Source organism: Pelophylax lessonae (genome assembly GCF_965119305.1).
Source record: "Pelophylax lessonae genome assembly, chromosome: 12".
Taxonomy (NCBI): Eukaryota; Metazoa; Chordata; class Amphibia; order Anura; family Ranidae; genus Pelophylax; species Pelophylax lessonae.
In genome coordinates, this window is record NC_138779.1 from 133,705,705 (window position 1) to 133,721,427 (window position 15,723).

Consider the following 15,723-nt stretch of genomic DNA (forward strand, 5'->3'; position numbering starts at 1 on the left):
TCTGAAAATGTCCTACCTTTTGAAGAGAATCAACTTCTTCCTTGCTTGTGCAGAGGAGATACATCTAGCTCTTCTGAGGGAACTCCTCGCCTTCTCCTCCAGGCTCCGATGAAGAGGTCCATGCAACACATTTCTCACTTTCTGTCTTCAAGCTTGAGCATGCACATCAGACGGGACCCATAGTTTACAGCTTAAAGCCCAAGACATTGGTCGCTCAGCCAACACATTCAGCTGGCCAGTTCTGCACACAATAATGATGTGCTGCTTTCATTTCTCCTCAGAATGAGGGCACACAACACTTCGCTGTTCTTCTTTTTCTTTTATGGTGCAAGAATGCGCCGTCAGACAGAAGTAATTTTTTGGAGCTTAAAGTCCAAAAACACACACACAGCAAACACACTCCCTCACATTCACCCCAAAATCCACAGACATTAACACAGCAAATCCACACCCCCAGATTTCAAAATTAAAAAGCAACTCAAGTATAAATCTGAAAATGTCCTACCTTTTGAAGAGAATCAACTTCTTCCTTGCTTGTGCAGAGGAGATTCATCTAGCTCTTCTGAGGGAACTCCTTGCCTTCTCCTCCAGGCTCCCATGAAGAGGTCCGTGCAACACATTTTTCACTTTCTGTCTTCAAGCTTGAGCATGCACATCCGACGGGACCAATAGTTTACAGCTTAAAGCCCGACACATTGGTCGCTCAGCCAACACATTCAGCTGGCCAGTACTGCACACAATAATGATGTTCTGCTTTCATTTCTCCTCAGAATGAGGGCACACAACACTTCGCTGTTCTTCTTTTTCTTTTATTGTGCAAGAATGAGCCATCAGACAGAAGTAATTTTTTGGAGCTTAAAGTCCAAAAACACACACACAGCAAACACATTCCCTAACATTCACCCCAAAATCCACAGACATTAACACAGCAAATACACACCCCCAGATTTCAAAATTAAAAAGCAACTCAAGTATAAATCTGAAAATGTCCTACCTTTTGAAGAGAATCAACTTCTTCCTTGCTTGTGCAGAGGAGATTCCTCTAGCTCTTCTGAGGGAACTCCTTGCCTTCTCCTCCAGGCTCCGATGAAGAGGTCCGTGCAACACATTTCTCACTTTCTGTCTTCAAGCTTGAGCATGCACATCAGACGGGACCCATAGTTTACAGCTTAAAGCCCGAGACATTGGTCGCTCAGCCAACACATTCAGCTGGCCAGTTCTGCACACAATAATGATGTTCTGCTTTCATTTCTCCTCAGAATGAGGGCACACAACACTTCGCTGTTCTTCTTTTTCTTTTATTGTGCAAGAATGAGCCATCAGACAGAAGTAATTTTTTGGAGCTTAAAGTCCAAAAACACACACACAGCAAACACACTCCCTCACATTCACCCCAAAATCCACAGACATTAACACAGCAAATCCACACCCCCAGATTTCAAAATTAAAAAGCAACTCAAGTATAAATCTGAAAATGTCCTACCTTTAGAAGAGAATCAACTTCTTCCTTGCTTGTGCAGAGGAGATTCATCTAGCTCTTCTGAGGGAACTCCTCGCCTTCTCCTCCAGGCTCCGATGAAGAGGTCCATGCAACACATTTCTCACTTTCTGTCTTCAAGCTTGAGCATGCACATCAGACGGGACCCATAGTTTACAGCTTAAAGCTCGAGACATTGGTCGCTCAGCCAACACATTCCGCTGGCCAGTTCTGCACACAATAATGATGTGCTGCTTTCATTTCTCCTCAGAATGAGGGCACACAACACTTCGCTGTTCTTCTTTTTCTTTTATTGTGCAAGAATGCGCCATGAGACAGAAGTAATTTATTGGAGCTTAAAGTCCAAAAACACACACACAGCAAACACACTCCCTCACATTCACCCCCAAATCCACAGACATTAACACAGCAAATACACACCCCCAGATTTGAAAATTAAAAAGCAACTCAAGTATAAATCTGAAAATGTCCTACCTTTTGAAGAGAATCAACTTCTTCCTTGCTTGTGCAGAGGAGATTCATCTAGCTCTTCTGAGGGAACTCCTCGCCTTCTCCTCCAGGCTCCAATGAAGAGGTCCATGCAACACATTTCTCACTTTCTGTCTTCAAGCTTGAGCATGCACATCAGACGGGACCCATAGTTTACAGCTTAAAGCCCGAGACATTGGTCGCTCAGCCAACACATTCAGCTGGCCAGTTCTGCACACAATAATGATGTGCTGCTTTCATTTCTCCTCAGAATGAGGGCACACAACACTTCGCTGTTCTTCTTTTTCTTTTATTGTGCAAGAATGCGCCATGAGACAGAAGTAATTTATTGGAGCTTAAAGTCCAAAAACACACACACAGCAAACACACTCCCTCACATTCACCCCCAAATCCACAGACATTAACACAGCAAATCCACACCCCCAGATTTCAAAATTAAAAAGCAACTCAAGTATAAATCTGAAAATGTCCTACCTTTAGAAGAGAATCAACTTCTTCCTTGCTTGTGCAGAGGAGATTCATCTAGCTCTTCTGAGGGAACTCCTCGCCTTCTCCTCCAGGCTCCGATGAAGAGGTCCATGCAACACATTTCTCACTTTCTGTCTTCAAGCTTGAGCATGCACATCAGACGGGACCCATAGTTTACAGCTTAAAGCTCGAGACATTGGTCGCTCAGCCAACACATTCCGCTGGCCAGTTCTGCACACAATAATGATGTGCTGCTTTCATTTCTCCTCAGAATGAGGGCACACAACACTTCGCTGTTCTTCTTTTTCTTTTATTGTGCAAGAATGCGCCATGAGACAGAAGTAATTTATTGGAGCTTAAAGTCCAAAAACACACACACAGCAAACACACTCCCTCACATTCACCCCCAAATCCACAGACATTAACACAGCAAATACACACCCCCAGATTTGAAAATTAAAAAGCAACTCAAGTATAAATCTGAAAATGTCCTACCTTTTGAAGAGAATCAACTTCTTCCTTGCTTGTGCAGAGGAGATTCATCTAGCTCTTCTGAGGGAACTCCTCGCCTTCTCCTCCAGGCTCCAATGAAGAGGTCCATGCAACACATTTCTCACTTTCTGTCTTCAAGCTTGAGCATGCACATCAGACGGGACCCATAGTTTACAGCTTAAAGCCCGAGACATTGGTCGCTCAGCCAACACATTCAGCTGGCCAGTTCTGCACACAATAATGATGTGCTGCTTTCATTTCTCCTCAGAATGAGGGCACACAACACTTCGCTGTTCTTCTTTTTCTTTTATTGTGCAAGAATGCGCCATCAGACAGAAGTAATTTATTGGAGCTTAAAGTCCAAAAACACACACACAGCAAACACACTCCCTCACATTCACCCCCAAATCCACAGACATTAACACAGCAAATCCACACCCCCAGATTTGAAAATTAAAAAGAAACTCAAGTATAAATCTGAAAATGTCCTACCTTTTGAAGAGAATCAACTTCTTCCTTGCTTGTGCAGAGGAGATTCATCTAGCTCTTCTGAGGGAACTCCTCGCCTTCTCCTCCAGGCTCCAATGAAGAGGTCCATGCAACACATTTCTCACTTTCTGTCTTCAAGCTTGAGCATGCACATCAGACGGGACCCATAGTTTACAGCTTAAAGCCCGAGACATTGGTCGCTCAGCCAACACATTCAGCTGGCCAGTACTGCACACAATAATGATGTTCTGCTTTCATTTCTCCTCAGAATGAGGGCACACAACACTTCGCTGTTCTTCTTTTTCTTTTATTGTGCAAGAATGAGCCATCAGACAGAAGTAATTTTTTGGAGCTTAAAGTCCAAAAACACACACACAGCAAACACATTCCCTCACATTCACCCCAAAATCCACAGACATTAACACAGCAAATACACACCCCCAGATTTCAAAATTAAAAAGCAACTCAAGTATAAATCTGAAAATGTCCTACCTTTTGAAGAGAATCAACTTCTTCCTTGCTTGTGCAGAGGAGATTCCTCTAGCTCTTCTGAGGGAACTCCTTGCCTTCTCCTCCAGGCTCCGATGAAGAGGTTCATGCAACACATTTCTCACTTTCTGTCTTCAAGCTTGAGCATGCACATCAGACGGGACCCATAGTTTATAGCTTAAAGCCCGAGACATTGGTCGCTCAGCCAACACATTCAGCTGGCCAGTTCTGCACACAATAATGATGTTCTGCTTTCATTTCTCCTCAGAATGAGGGCACACAACACTTCGCTGTTCTTCTTTTTCTTTTATTGTGCAAGAATGAGCCATCAGACAGAAGTAATTTTTTGGAGCTTAACCACTTACCGCCCGCCCGCCGTCATATGACGGCGGGACGGTGCGGCTATTATCCTGGGCGGACGTCATATGACGTGACCCAGTAAATGCACGGCAGGCGCGCGATCGCGGGCGCGCCGCCGTGCACTGCCGGTGTCGGCGTGTCCCCGGGACACAGCCGGTCACCGGCAGGGGGGAAACAGCCAATAGGCATGGCTGTTTTCCACGTGATCGGCTGTGTTCCAATGACACAGCCGATCACAATGGAGGCGGCCGGGAGATGACCGTGCACGCGCGATCGGGAGCGCGCAGCGCGGTCATGTCGGTGGCACTGTGTTCCGTAGGAACACAGCTGTCACCGGCGGTAGTAAGCAGTCACTGACAGTGACTGTTTACTATGTGATCGGCTGTGAATCCATTCACAGCCGATCACAAAATGTAAACAAAGAGCAGTAACTGACTGTTACTAGCTCTTCTCTCCTCATACAGCTTCCAGTGTGAGGGGAGAAGAGCTAGAAACATTGAGTTACTGCTCTGTGTACCTGTAAAATGTAAAAAGCACACAAATAAAGGTCCCCCACACACAGTCCTCAGCCCCCCCCAATGTCACCTGTCACCCAACAGTCACCTCATCAGTGCCCAGAAATTGACACCCATAACGTTCACATGTGAGCGCAGCGATCGCAGGCAGAATCACCGCGATTCTGCCCGCGATCCGGAAATCATTGCAAATTGCGGGACGCCTGTGCGTTGCCCGTGATTTGCAATAGCACCCCAAACGCTGTGCGATGTTGCCGCCATTTCCGCCTGCCGAATCGCGGTAACATCGCGCAAACATCGCATGACGCCCAAAAAAGGTACAAGAGTTTCTTTGGAGCGTCATGCATTGTTTGCGTGATGTTACCTCGATTCGGCAGGCGGAAATCGCAGCAACATCGCACAGCGTTTGGGGTGCTATTGCAAATCACGGGCAACGCACAGGCGTCCTGCAATTTGCAATGATTTCCGGATCGCGGGCAGAATCGCAGTGATTCTGCCCATGATCGCTGCGCTCACATGTGAACATAGCCTAAAGTTCACCGGTCACCAGAGACTGCCATCAGTACCGCCGTGCACCGTCACCTGTCACCCATCAGTGACCATCGCCCGTCACCTGTCACCCCATCAATCACCGTCACCTGTCACCCCATCAGTCATCGTCACCTGTCACCCCATCAGTCATCGTCACCTGTCACCCTATCAATCATCGTCACTTGACACCCCATCAGTGATCGTCACTTGTCACCCCATCAATCATCGTCACATGTCACCCCGTCAGTGATTGTCATCTGTCACCCCATCAATCATCGTCACTTGTCACCTCATCAATCATCGTCACCTGTCACCTCATCAATCATCATCACCTGTCACCCCATCAGTCATCGTCACCTGTCACCCCATCAGTCATCGTCACCTGTCACCCCATCAGTCATCGTCACCTGTTTGCCATATACATGCAATCACTTACTGACCGCCTAACGACTATATGCGTCGGCCATTAAAAGCTAAATACTGGAGTTATGGCAGCAGATAGCCCCCATAACCCTGGTATTTTTTGAAACGGCGGGCGGTCGGCTTTCAGATAAGGGTGGTCCCAGTGGCGGATTCACCGCGGAATTACCCTTACGGTGCAGGGGAAGAGGTGCCCCCCCCCCTCCTGCCGCGTCCCAGACGTTTTCCCAGCTTACCGGACCCGCCGGCAGCGGGGAAAACTATCCGGTCCCGGATCCTCAGAGACAGGAAGTCGAGTGAGGGCAAGATGGCCCTCACTCAACTCTATGGTCTTGGAGGACCGGAGCTACGTCAAAAGACGTTGCCTAGCAACCGGTTTAAAGGGCCGCTTTTTTTTTTTGCTTTTTGTTTTTTCCTCTTTCAACAATTTTTTTTTTTTTTTTGCTTTTTTAGTGTAGTTGTGAGGTGTGAGGTCTTTTTGACCCCAGATCTCACAATAAAGAGGACCTGTCATGCCTATTTCTATTACAAGAGATATTTACATTCCTTGTAATAGGAATAAAAATGATCAAAACATTTTTTTTTTTTTAAACTGTGTAAAAATAAAAAAATAATAAATAAAATAAATAGGAAAAAAAAAAAAAAAAAAATTAAAGCGCCCTGTCCCCGTTAGCTCGCGCGCAGAAGCAAACGCATACGCAAGTCCCGCCCACATATGTAAACGGTGTTCAAACCATACATGTGAGGTATCGCCGCGATTGTTAGAGCGAGAGCAATAATTTGAGCCTTAGACCTCCTCTGTAACTCTAAGCTAGTAACCTGCAGAAATTTTTAAAATGTTGCCTATGGGGATTTTTAAGTACCAATGTTTGGCGCCATTCTGTGAGCATGCGCAATTTTGAAGCATGACATGTTGGGTATCTAATTACTCGGCGTAACATTATTTTTCACATTATGGAAAAAAATTTTACTAAATTTACTGTTTTCTTATGTTTTAGTTCAAAAAAGTGAATTTTTTTTCAAAAAAACCGCATTTGGAAGACTGCTGCGCAAATATGGTGTGATAAAAAATATTGCAACGATCTCCATTTTATTCTCTAGGGTCTCTGCTAAAAAAAAATATATAATGTTTGGGGGTTCCAAGTAGTTTTCTAGCAAAAAAAAATGATTTTAGCTTGTAAACACCAAGTGTCAAAAATAGGCCCAGTCTTAAAGTGGATAAATGGACAACTTTGTGTAAAGCGCTACTTGGATGTTAGGCCTATGTATGTGGCCAGGCTGTGAAAAAGTGTTACACATGTGGTATCGCCATACTCAGGAGGAATAGCAGAATGTATTTTGGGGTGCAAGTTTTGCTATGTACATGCTATGTGTTAGAAATATTGCATAAATGGACAGCTTTGTGTAAAAAAAATGTGTTTTCATTTTCTTTCCACATTTTCCAAAAACTTGTGGAAAAAAATGACATATTCAAAAGACTCATTATGCCTCAAAAATTATACGTTGGGCTGTTTGCTTTCTAAAATGGGGTCATTTTATGGGGGTTTCCATTGTCCTGGTGCTCCAGGGCCTTCAAAAGTGCGATAGGTTGTCAGGAAATTATATGTGTAATTTGTGCTCCTAGAATGCCGGACGCTGCTACTTTGATGTTAGGCCTCTGTATGTGGCCAGGCTGTGAAAAAGTCTCACACATGTGGTATCGCCATACTCAGGAGGAGTAGTAGAATGTGTTTTGGGGTGTAGTTGCAAGTATACATGTGCTGTGTGAGAGAAATAACCTGTTAATACGGCAATTTGTAAAAAAAAATAAAAAAAAAAAATAAAAATCTTCATTTTGCAAAGCATTGTGGGAAAAAATTACAACTTCAAAAAACTCACCATGCCCCTTATTAAATACCTTGGAATGTCTACTTTCCAAAAAGGGGTCATTTGGGGGGTATTTGTACTTTCCTGACTTTTTAGTGTCTCAAGAAATGAGATAGGCATTCAGTACATCAGGTGTGATCAAGTGTGATCAATTTTCAATGATTCGCACCATAGCTTGTGGACTCTATAACTTTCACAAAGACCAAATAATATACACTTACTTGGGTTATTTTTACCAAAGATAAGTAGCAGTATAAATTTTGGCCAAAATTTGTGAAGAAAAATTACTAATTTGCAAAATTTTATGACAGAAACAAAGAAAAATGCGTTTTTTCACAATATTTTCAGTCTTTTTTTATTTATAGCACAAAAAATAAAAAACCCAGTATTGATCAAATACCATCAAAAGAAAGCTCTATTTGTGTGAAAAAAAGGACACAATTTTTGTATGGGTACAGTGTTGCATGACTGAGTAATTCTCAGTCAAAATGTGAGAGCGCTGAAAGCTGAAAATCGGTCTGGGCAGGAAGGGGGTGAAAGTGCACTGTAGGCAAGTGGTTAAAGTCCAAAAACACACACACAGCAAACACACTCCCTCACATTCACCCCAAAATCCACAGACATTAACACAGCAAATCCACACCCCCAGATTTCAAAATTAAAAAGCAACTCAAGTATAAATCTGAAAATGTCCTACCTTTAGAAGAGAATCAACTTCTTCCTTGCTTGTGCAGAGGAGATTCATCTAGCTCTTCTGAGGGAACTCCTCGCCTTCTCCTCCAGGCTCCGATGAAGAGGTCCATGCAACACATTTCTCACTTTCTGTCTTCAAGCTTGAGCATGCACATCAGACGGGACCCATAGTTTACAGCTTAAAGCTCGAGACATTGGTCGCTCAGCCAACACATTCAGCTGGCCAGTTCTGCACACAATAATGATGTGCTGCTTTCATTTCTCCTCAGAATGAGGGCACACAACACTTCGCTGTTCTTCTTTTTCTTTTATGGTGCAAGAATGCGCCATCAGACAGAAGTAATTTTTTGGAGCTTAAAGTCCAAAAACACACACACACAGCAAACACACTCCCTCACATTCACCCCAAAATCCACAGACATTAACACAGCAAATCCACACCCCCAGATTTCAAAATTAAAAAGCAACTCAAGTATAAATCTGAAAATGTCCTACCTTTTGAAGAGAATCAACTTCTTCCTTGCTTGTGCAGAGGAGATTCATCTAGCTCTTCTGAGGGAACGCCTTGCCTTCTCCTCCAGGCTCCCATGAAGAGGTCCGTGCAACACATTTCTCACTTTCTGTCTTCAAGCTTGAGCATGCACATCAGATGGTACCCATAGTTTACAGCTTAAAGCCAGAGACATTGGTCGTTCAGCCAACACATTCCGCTGGCCAGTACTGCACATAATAATGATGTGCTGCTTTCATTTCTCCTCAGAATGAGGGCACACAACACTTCGCTGTTCTTCTTTTTCTTTTATTGTGCAAGAATGCGCCATCAGACAGAAGTAATTTTTTGGAGCTTAAAGTCCAAAAACACACACACAGCAAACACACTCCCTCACATTCACGCCAAAATCCACAGACATTAACACAGCAAATCCACACCCCCAGTCAAAATTAAAAAGCAACTCAAGTATAAATCTGAAAATGTCCTACCTTTAGAAGAGAATCAACTTCTTCCTTGCTTGTGCAGAGGAGATTCATCTAGCTCTTCTGAGGGAACTCCTCGCCTTCTCCTCCAGGCTCCGATGAAGAGGTCCATGCAACACATTTCTCACTTTCTGTCTTCAAGCTTGAGCATGCACATCAGACGGGACCCATAGTTTACAGCTTAAAGCTCGAGACATTGGTCGCTCAGCCAACACATTCCGCTGGCCAGTTCTGCACACAATAATGATGTGCTGCTTTCATTTCTCCTCAGAATGAGGGCACACAACACTTCGCTGTTCTTCTTTTTCTTTTATTGTGCAAGAATGCGCCATCAGACAGAAGTAATTTATTGGAGCTTAAAGTCCAAAAACACACACACAGCAAACACACTCCCTCACATTCACCCCCAAATCCACAGACATTAACACAGCAAATCCACACCCCCAGATTTGAAAATTAAAAAGCAACTCAAGTATGAATCTGAAAATGTCCTACCTTTTGAAGAGAATCAACTTCTTCCTTACTTGTGCAGAGGAGATTCATCTAGCTCTTCTGAGGGAACTCCTTGCCTTCTCCTCCAGGCTCCCATGAAGAGGTCCGTGCAATACATTTCTCACTTTCTGTCTTCAAGCTTGAGCATGCACATCAGACGGGACCCATAGTTTACAGCTTAAAGCCCGAGACATTGGTCCCTCAGCCAACACATTCATCTGGCCAGTTCTGCACACAATAATTATGTGCTGCTTTCATTTCTCCTCAGAATGAGGGCACACAACACTTCGCTGTTCTTCTTTTTCTTTTATTGTGCAAGAATGCGCCATCAGACAGAAGTAATTTATTGGAGCTTAAAGTCCAAAAACACACACACAGCAAACACACTCCCTCACATTCACCCCAAAATCCACAGACATTAACACAGCAAATCCACACCCCCAGATTTCAAAATTAAAAAGCAACTCAAGTATGAATCTGAAAATGTCCTACCTTTTGAAGAGAATCAACTTCTTCCTTGCTTGTGCAGAGGAGATTCTTCTAGCTCTTCTGAGGAAACTCCTCGCCTTCTCTTCCAGGCTCCCATGAAGAGGTCCGTGCAACACATTTTTCACTTTCTGTCTTCAAGCTTGAGCATGCACATCCGACGGGACCAATAGTTTACAGCTTAAAGCCCGAGACATTGGTCGCTCAGCCAACACATTCAGCTGGCCAGTTCTGCACACAATAATGATGTGCTGCTTTCATTTCTCCTCAGAATGAGGGCACACAACACTGTGCTGTTCTTCTTTTTCTTTAATTGTGCAAGAATGCGCCATCAGACAGAAGTAATTTTTTGGAGCTTAAAGTCCAAAAACACACACACAGCAAACAAACTCCCTCACATTCACCCCAAAATCCACAGACATTAACACAGCAAATCCACACCCCCAGATTTCAAAATTAAAAAGCAACTCAAGTATAAATCTGAAAATGTCCTACCTTTAGAAGAGAATCAACTTCTTCCTTGCTTGTGCAGAGGAGATTCATCTAGCTCTTCTGAGGGAACTCCTCGCCTTCTCCTCCAGGCTCCGATGAAGAGGTCCATGCAACACATTTCTCACTTTCTGTCTTCAAGCTTGAGCATGCACATCAGACGGGACCCATAGTTTACAGCTTAAAGCTCGAGACATTGGTCGCTCAGCCAACACATTCCGCTGGCCAGTTCTGCACACAATAATGATGTGCTGCTTTCATTTCTCCTCAGAATGAGGGCACACAACACTTCGCTGTTCTTCTTTTTCTTTTATTGTGCAAGAATGCGCCATCAGACAGAAGTAATTTATTGGAGCTTAAAGTCCAAAAACACACACACAGCAAACACACTCCCTCACATTCACCCCCAAATCCACAGACATTAACACAGCAAATCCACACCCCCAGATTTGAAAATTAAAAAGCAACTCAAGTATGAATCTGAAAATGTCCTACCTTTTGAAGAGAATCAACTTCTTCCTTACTTGTGCAGAGGAGATTCATCTAGCTCTTCTGAGGGAACTCCTTGCCTTCTCCTCCAGGCTCCCATGAAGAGGTCCGTGCAATACATTTCTCACTTTCTGTCTTCAAGCTTGAGCATGCACATCAGACGGGACCCATAGTTTACAGCTTAAAGCCCGAGACATTGGTCCCTCAGCCAACACATTCATCTGGCCAGTTCTGCACACAATAATTATGTGCTGCTTTCATTTCTCCTCAGAATGAGGGCACACAACACTTCGCTGTTCTTCTTTTTCTTTTATTGTGCAAGAATGCGCCATCAGACAGAAGTAATTTATTGGAGCTTAAAGTCCAAAAACACACACACAGCAAACACACTCCCTCACATTCACCCCAAAATCCACAGACATTAACACAGCAAATCCACACCCCCAGATTTCAAAATTAAAAAGCAACTCAAGTATGAATCTGAAAATGTCCTACCTTTTGAAGAGAATCAACTTCTTCCTTGCTTGTGCAGAGGAGATTCTTCTAGCTCTTCTGAGGAAACTCCTCGCCTTCTCTTCCAGGCTCCCATGAAGAGGTCCGTGCAACACATTTTTCACTTTCTGTCTTCAAGCTTGAGCATGCACATCCGACGGGACCAATAGTTTACAGCATAAAGCCCGAGACATTGGTCGCTCAGCCAACACATTCAGCTGGCCAGTTCTGCACACAATAATGATGTGCTGCTTTCATTTCTCCTCAGAATGAGGGCACACAACACTGTGCTGTTCTTCTTTTTCTTTAATTGTGCAAGAATGCGCCATCAGACAGAAGTAATTTTTTGGAGCTTAAAGTCCAAAAACACACACACAGCAAACAAACTCCCTCACATTCACCCCAAAATCCACAGACATTAACACAGCAAATCCACACCCCCAGATTTCAAAATTAAAAAGCAACTCAAGTATAAATCTGAAAATGTCCTACCTTTTGAAGAGAATCAACTTCTTCTTTGCTTGTGCAGAGGAGATTCATCTAGCTCTTCTGAGGGAACTCCTCGCCTTCTCCTCCAGGCTCCGATGAAGAGGTCCATGCAACACATTTCTCACTTTCTGTCTTCAAGCTTGAGCATGCACATCAGACGGGACCCATAGTTTAAAGCTTAAAGCCCGAGACATTGGTCGCTCAGCCAACACATTCAGCTGGCCAGTTCTGCACACAATAATGATGTGCTGCTTTCATTTCTCCTCAGAATGAGGGCACACAACACTTCGCTGTTCTTCTTTTTCTTTTATTGTGCAAGAATGCGCCATCAGACAGAAGTAATTTTTGGAGCTTAAAGTCCAAAAACACACACACAGCAAACACACTCCCTCACATTCACCCCAAAATCCACAGACATTAACACAGCAAATCCACACCCCCAGATTTCAAAATTAAAAAGCAACTCAAGTATAAATCTTAAAATGTCCTACCTTTTGAAGAGAATCAACTTCTTCCTTGCTCGTGTAGAGGAGATTCATCTAGCTCTTCTGAGGGTACTCCTCGCCTTCTCCTCCAGGCTCTGATGAAGAGGTCCATGCAACACATTTCTCCCTTTCTGTCTTCAAGGTTGAGCATGCACATCCGACGGGACCAATAGTTTACAGCTTAAAGCCCGAGACATTGGTCGCTCAGCCAACACATTCAGCTGGCCAGTTCTGCACACAATAATGATGTTCTGCTTTCATTTCTCCTCAGAATGAGGGCACACAACACTTCGCTGTTCTTCTTTTTCTTTTATTGTGCAAGAATGCGCCATCAGACAGAAGTAATTTTTTGGAGCTTAAAGTCCAAAAACACACACACACAGCAAACACACTCCCTCACATTCACCCCAAAATCCACAGACATTAACACAGCAAATCCACACCCCCAGATTTCAAAATTAAAAAGCAACTCAAGTATAAATCTGAAAATGTCCTACCTTTTGAAGAGAATCAACTTCTTCCTTGCTTGTGCAGAGGAGATTCATCTAGCTCTTCTGAGGGAACTCCTCGCCTTCTCCTCCAGGCTCCCATGAAGAGGTCCGTGCAACACATTTCTCACTTTCTGTCTTCAAGCTTGAGTATGCACATCAAACGGGACCCATAGTTTACAGCTTAAAGCCCGAGACATTGGTCGCTCAGCCAACACATTCAGCTGTCCAGTTCTGCACACAATAATCATGTGCTGCTTTCATTTCTCCTCAGAATGAGGGCACACAACACTTCGCTGTTCTTCTTTTTCTTTTATGGTGCAAGAATGCGCCATCAGACAGAAGTAATTTTTTGGAGCTTAAAGTCCAAAAACACACACACAGCAAACACACTTCCTCACATTCACCCCAAAATCCACACATTAACACAGCAAATCCACACCCCCAGATTTCAAAATAAAAAGCAACTCAAGTATAAATCTGAAAATGTCCTACCTTTTGAAGAGAATCAACTTCTTCCTTGCTTGTGCAGAGGAGATTCATCTAGCTCTTCTGAGGGAACTCCTCGCCTTCTCCTCCAGGCTCCGATGAAGAGGTCCGTGCAACACATTTCTCACTTTCTGTCTTCAAGCTTGAGCATGCACATCAGACGGGACCCATAGTTTACAGCTTAAAGCCCGAGACATTGGTCGCTCAGCCAACACATTCAGCTGGCCAGTTCTGCACACAATAATGATGTGCTGCTTTCATTTCTCCTCAGAATGAGGGCACACAACACTTTGCTGTTCTTCTTTTTCTTTTATGGTGCAAGAATGCGCCATCAGACAGAAGTAATTTTTTGGAGCTTAAAGTCCAAAAACACACACACAGCAAACACACTCCCTCACATTCACCCCAAAATCCACAGACATTAACACAGCAAATCCACACCCCCAGATTTCAAAATTAAAAAGCAACTCAAGTATAAAACTGAAAATGTCCTACCTTTTGAAGAGAATGAACTATTCCTTGCTTGTGCAGAGGAGATTCATCTAGCTCTTCTGAGGGAACTCCTCACCTTCTCCTCCAGGCTCCGATGAAGAGGTCCGTGCAACACATTTCTCACTTTCTGTCTTCAAGCTTGAGCATGCACATCAGACGGGACCCATAGTTTACAGCTTAAAGCCAGAGACATTGGTCGCTCAGCCAACACATTCCGCTGGCCAGTTCTGCACACAATAATGATGTGCTGCTTTCATTTCTCCTCAGAATGAGGGCACACAACACTTTGCTGTTCTTCTTTTTCTTTTATTGTGCAAGAATTCGCCATCAGACAGAAGTAATTTTTTGGAGCTTAAAGTCCAAAAAACACACTTACAGCAAACACACTCCCTAACATTCACCCCAAAATCCACAGACATTAACCCAGCAAATCCACACCCCCAGATTTCAAAATTAAAAAGCAACTCAAGTATAAATCTGAAAATGTCCTACCTTTTGAAGAGAATCAACTTCTTCCTTGCTTGTGCAGAGGAGATTCTTCTAGCTCTTCTGAGGAAACCCCTCGCCTTCTCTTCCAATCTCCCATGAAGAGGTCCGTGCAACACATTTTTCACTTTCTTTCTTCAAGCTTGAGCATGCACATCCGACGGGACCAATAGTTTACAGCTTAAAGCCCGAGACATTGGTCGCTCAGCTGGCCAGTTCTGCACACAATAATGATGTGCTGCTTTCATTTCTCCTCAGAATGAGGGCACACAACACTTCGCTGTTCTTCTTTTTCTTTTATTGTGCAAGAATGCGCCATCAGACAGAAGTAATTTTTGGAGCTTAAAGTCCAAAAAACACACTTACAGCAAACACACTCCCTAACATTCACCCCAAAGTCCACAGACATTAACCCAGCAAATCCACACCCCCAGATTTCAAAATTAAAAAGCAACTCTAGTATAAATCTGAAAATGTCCTACCGTTTGAAGAGAATCAACTTCTTCCTTGCTTGTGCAGAGGAGATTCTTCTAGCTCTTCTGAGGAAACTCCTCGCCTTCTCTTCCAGGCTCCCATGAAGAGGTCCGTGCAACACATTTTTCACTTTCTGTCTTCAAGCTTGAGCATGCACATCCGACGGGACCAATAGTTTACAGCTTAAAGCCCGAGACATTGGTCGCTCAGCCAACACATTCAGCTGGCCAGTTCTGCACACAATAATGATGTGCTGCTTTCATTTCTCCTCAGAATGAGGGCACACAACACTGTGCTGTTCTTTTTTTTTCTTTTATTGTGCAAGAATGCGCCATCAGACAGAAGTAATTTTTTGGAGCTTAAAGTCCAAAAACACACACACAGCAAACAAACTCCCTCATATTCACCCCAAAATCCACAGACATTAACACAGCAAATCCACACCCCCAGATTTCAAAATTAAAAAGCAACTCAAGTATAAATCTGAAAATGTCCTACCTTTTGAAGAGAATCAACTTCTTCTTTGCTTGTGCAGAGGAGATTCATCTAGCTCTTCTGAGGGAACTCCTCGCCTTCTCCTCCAGGCT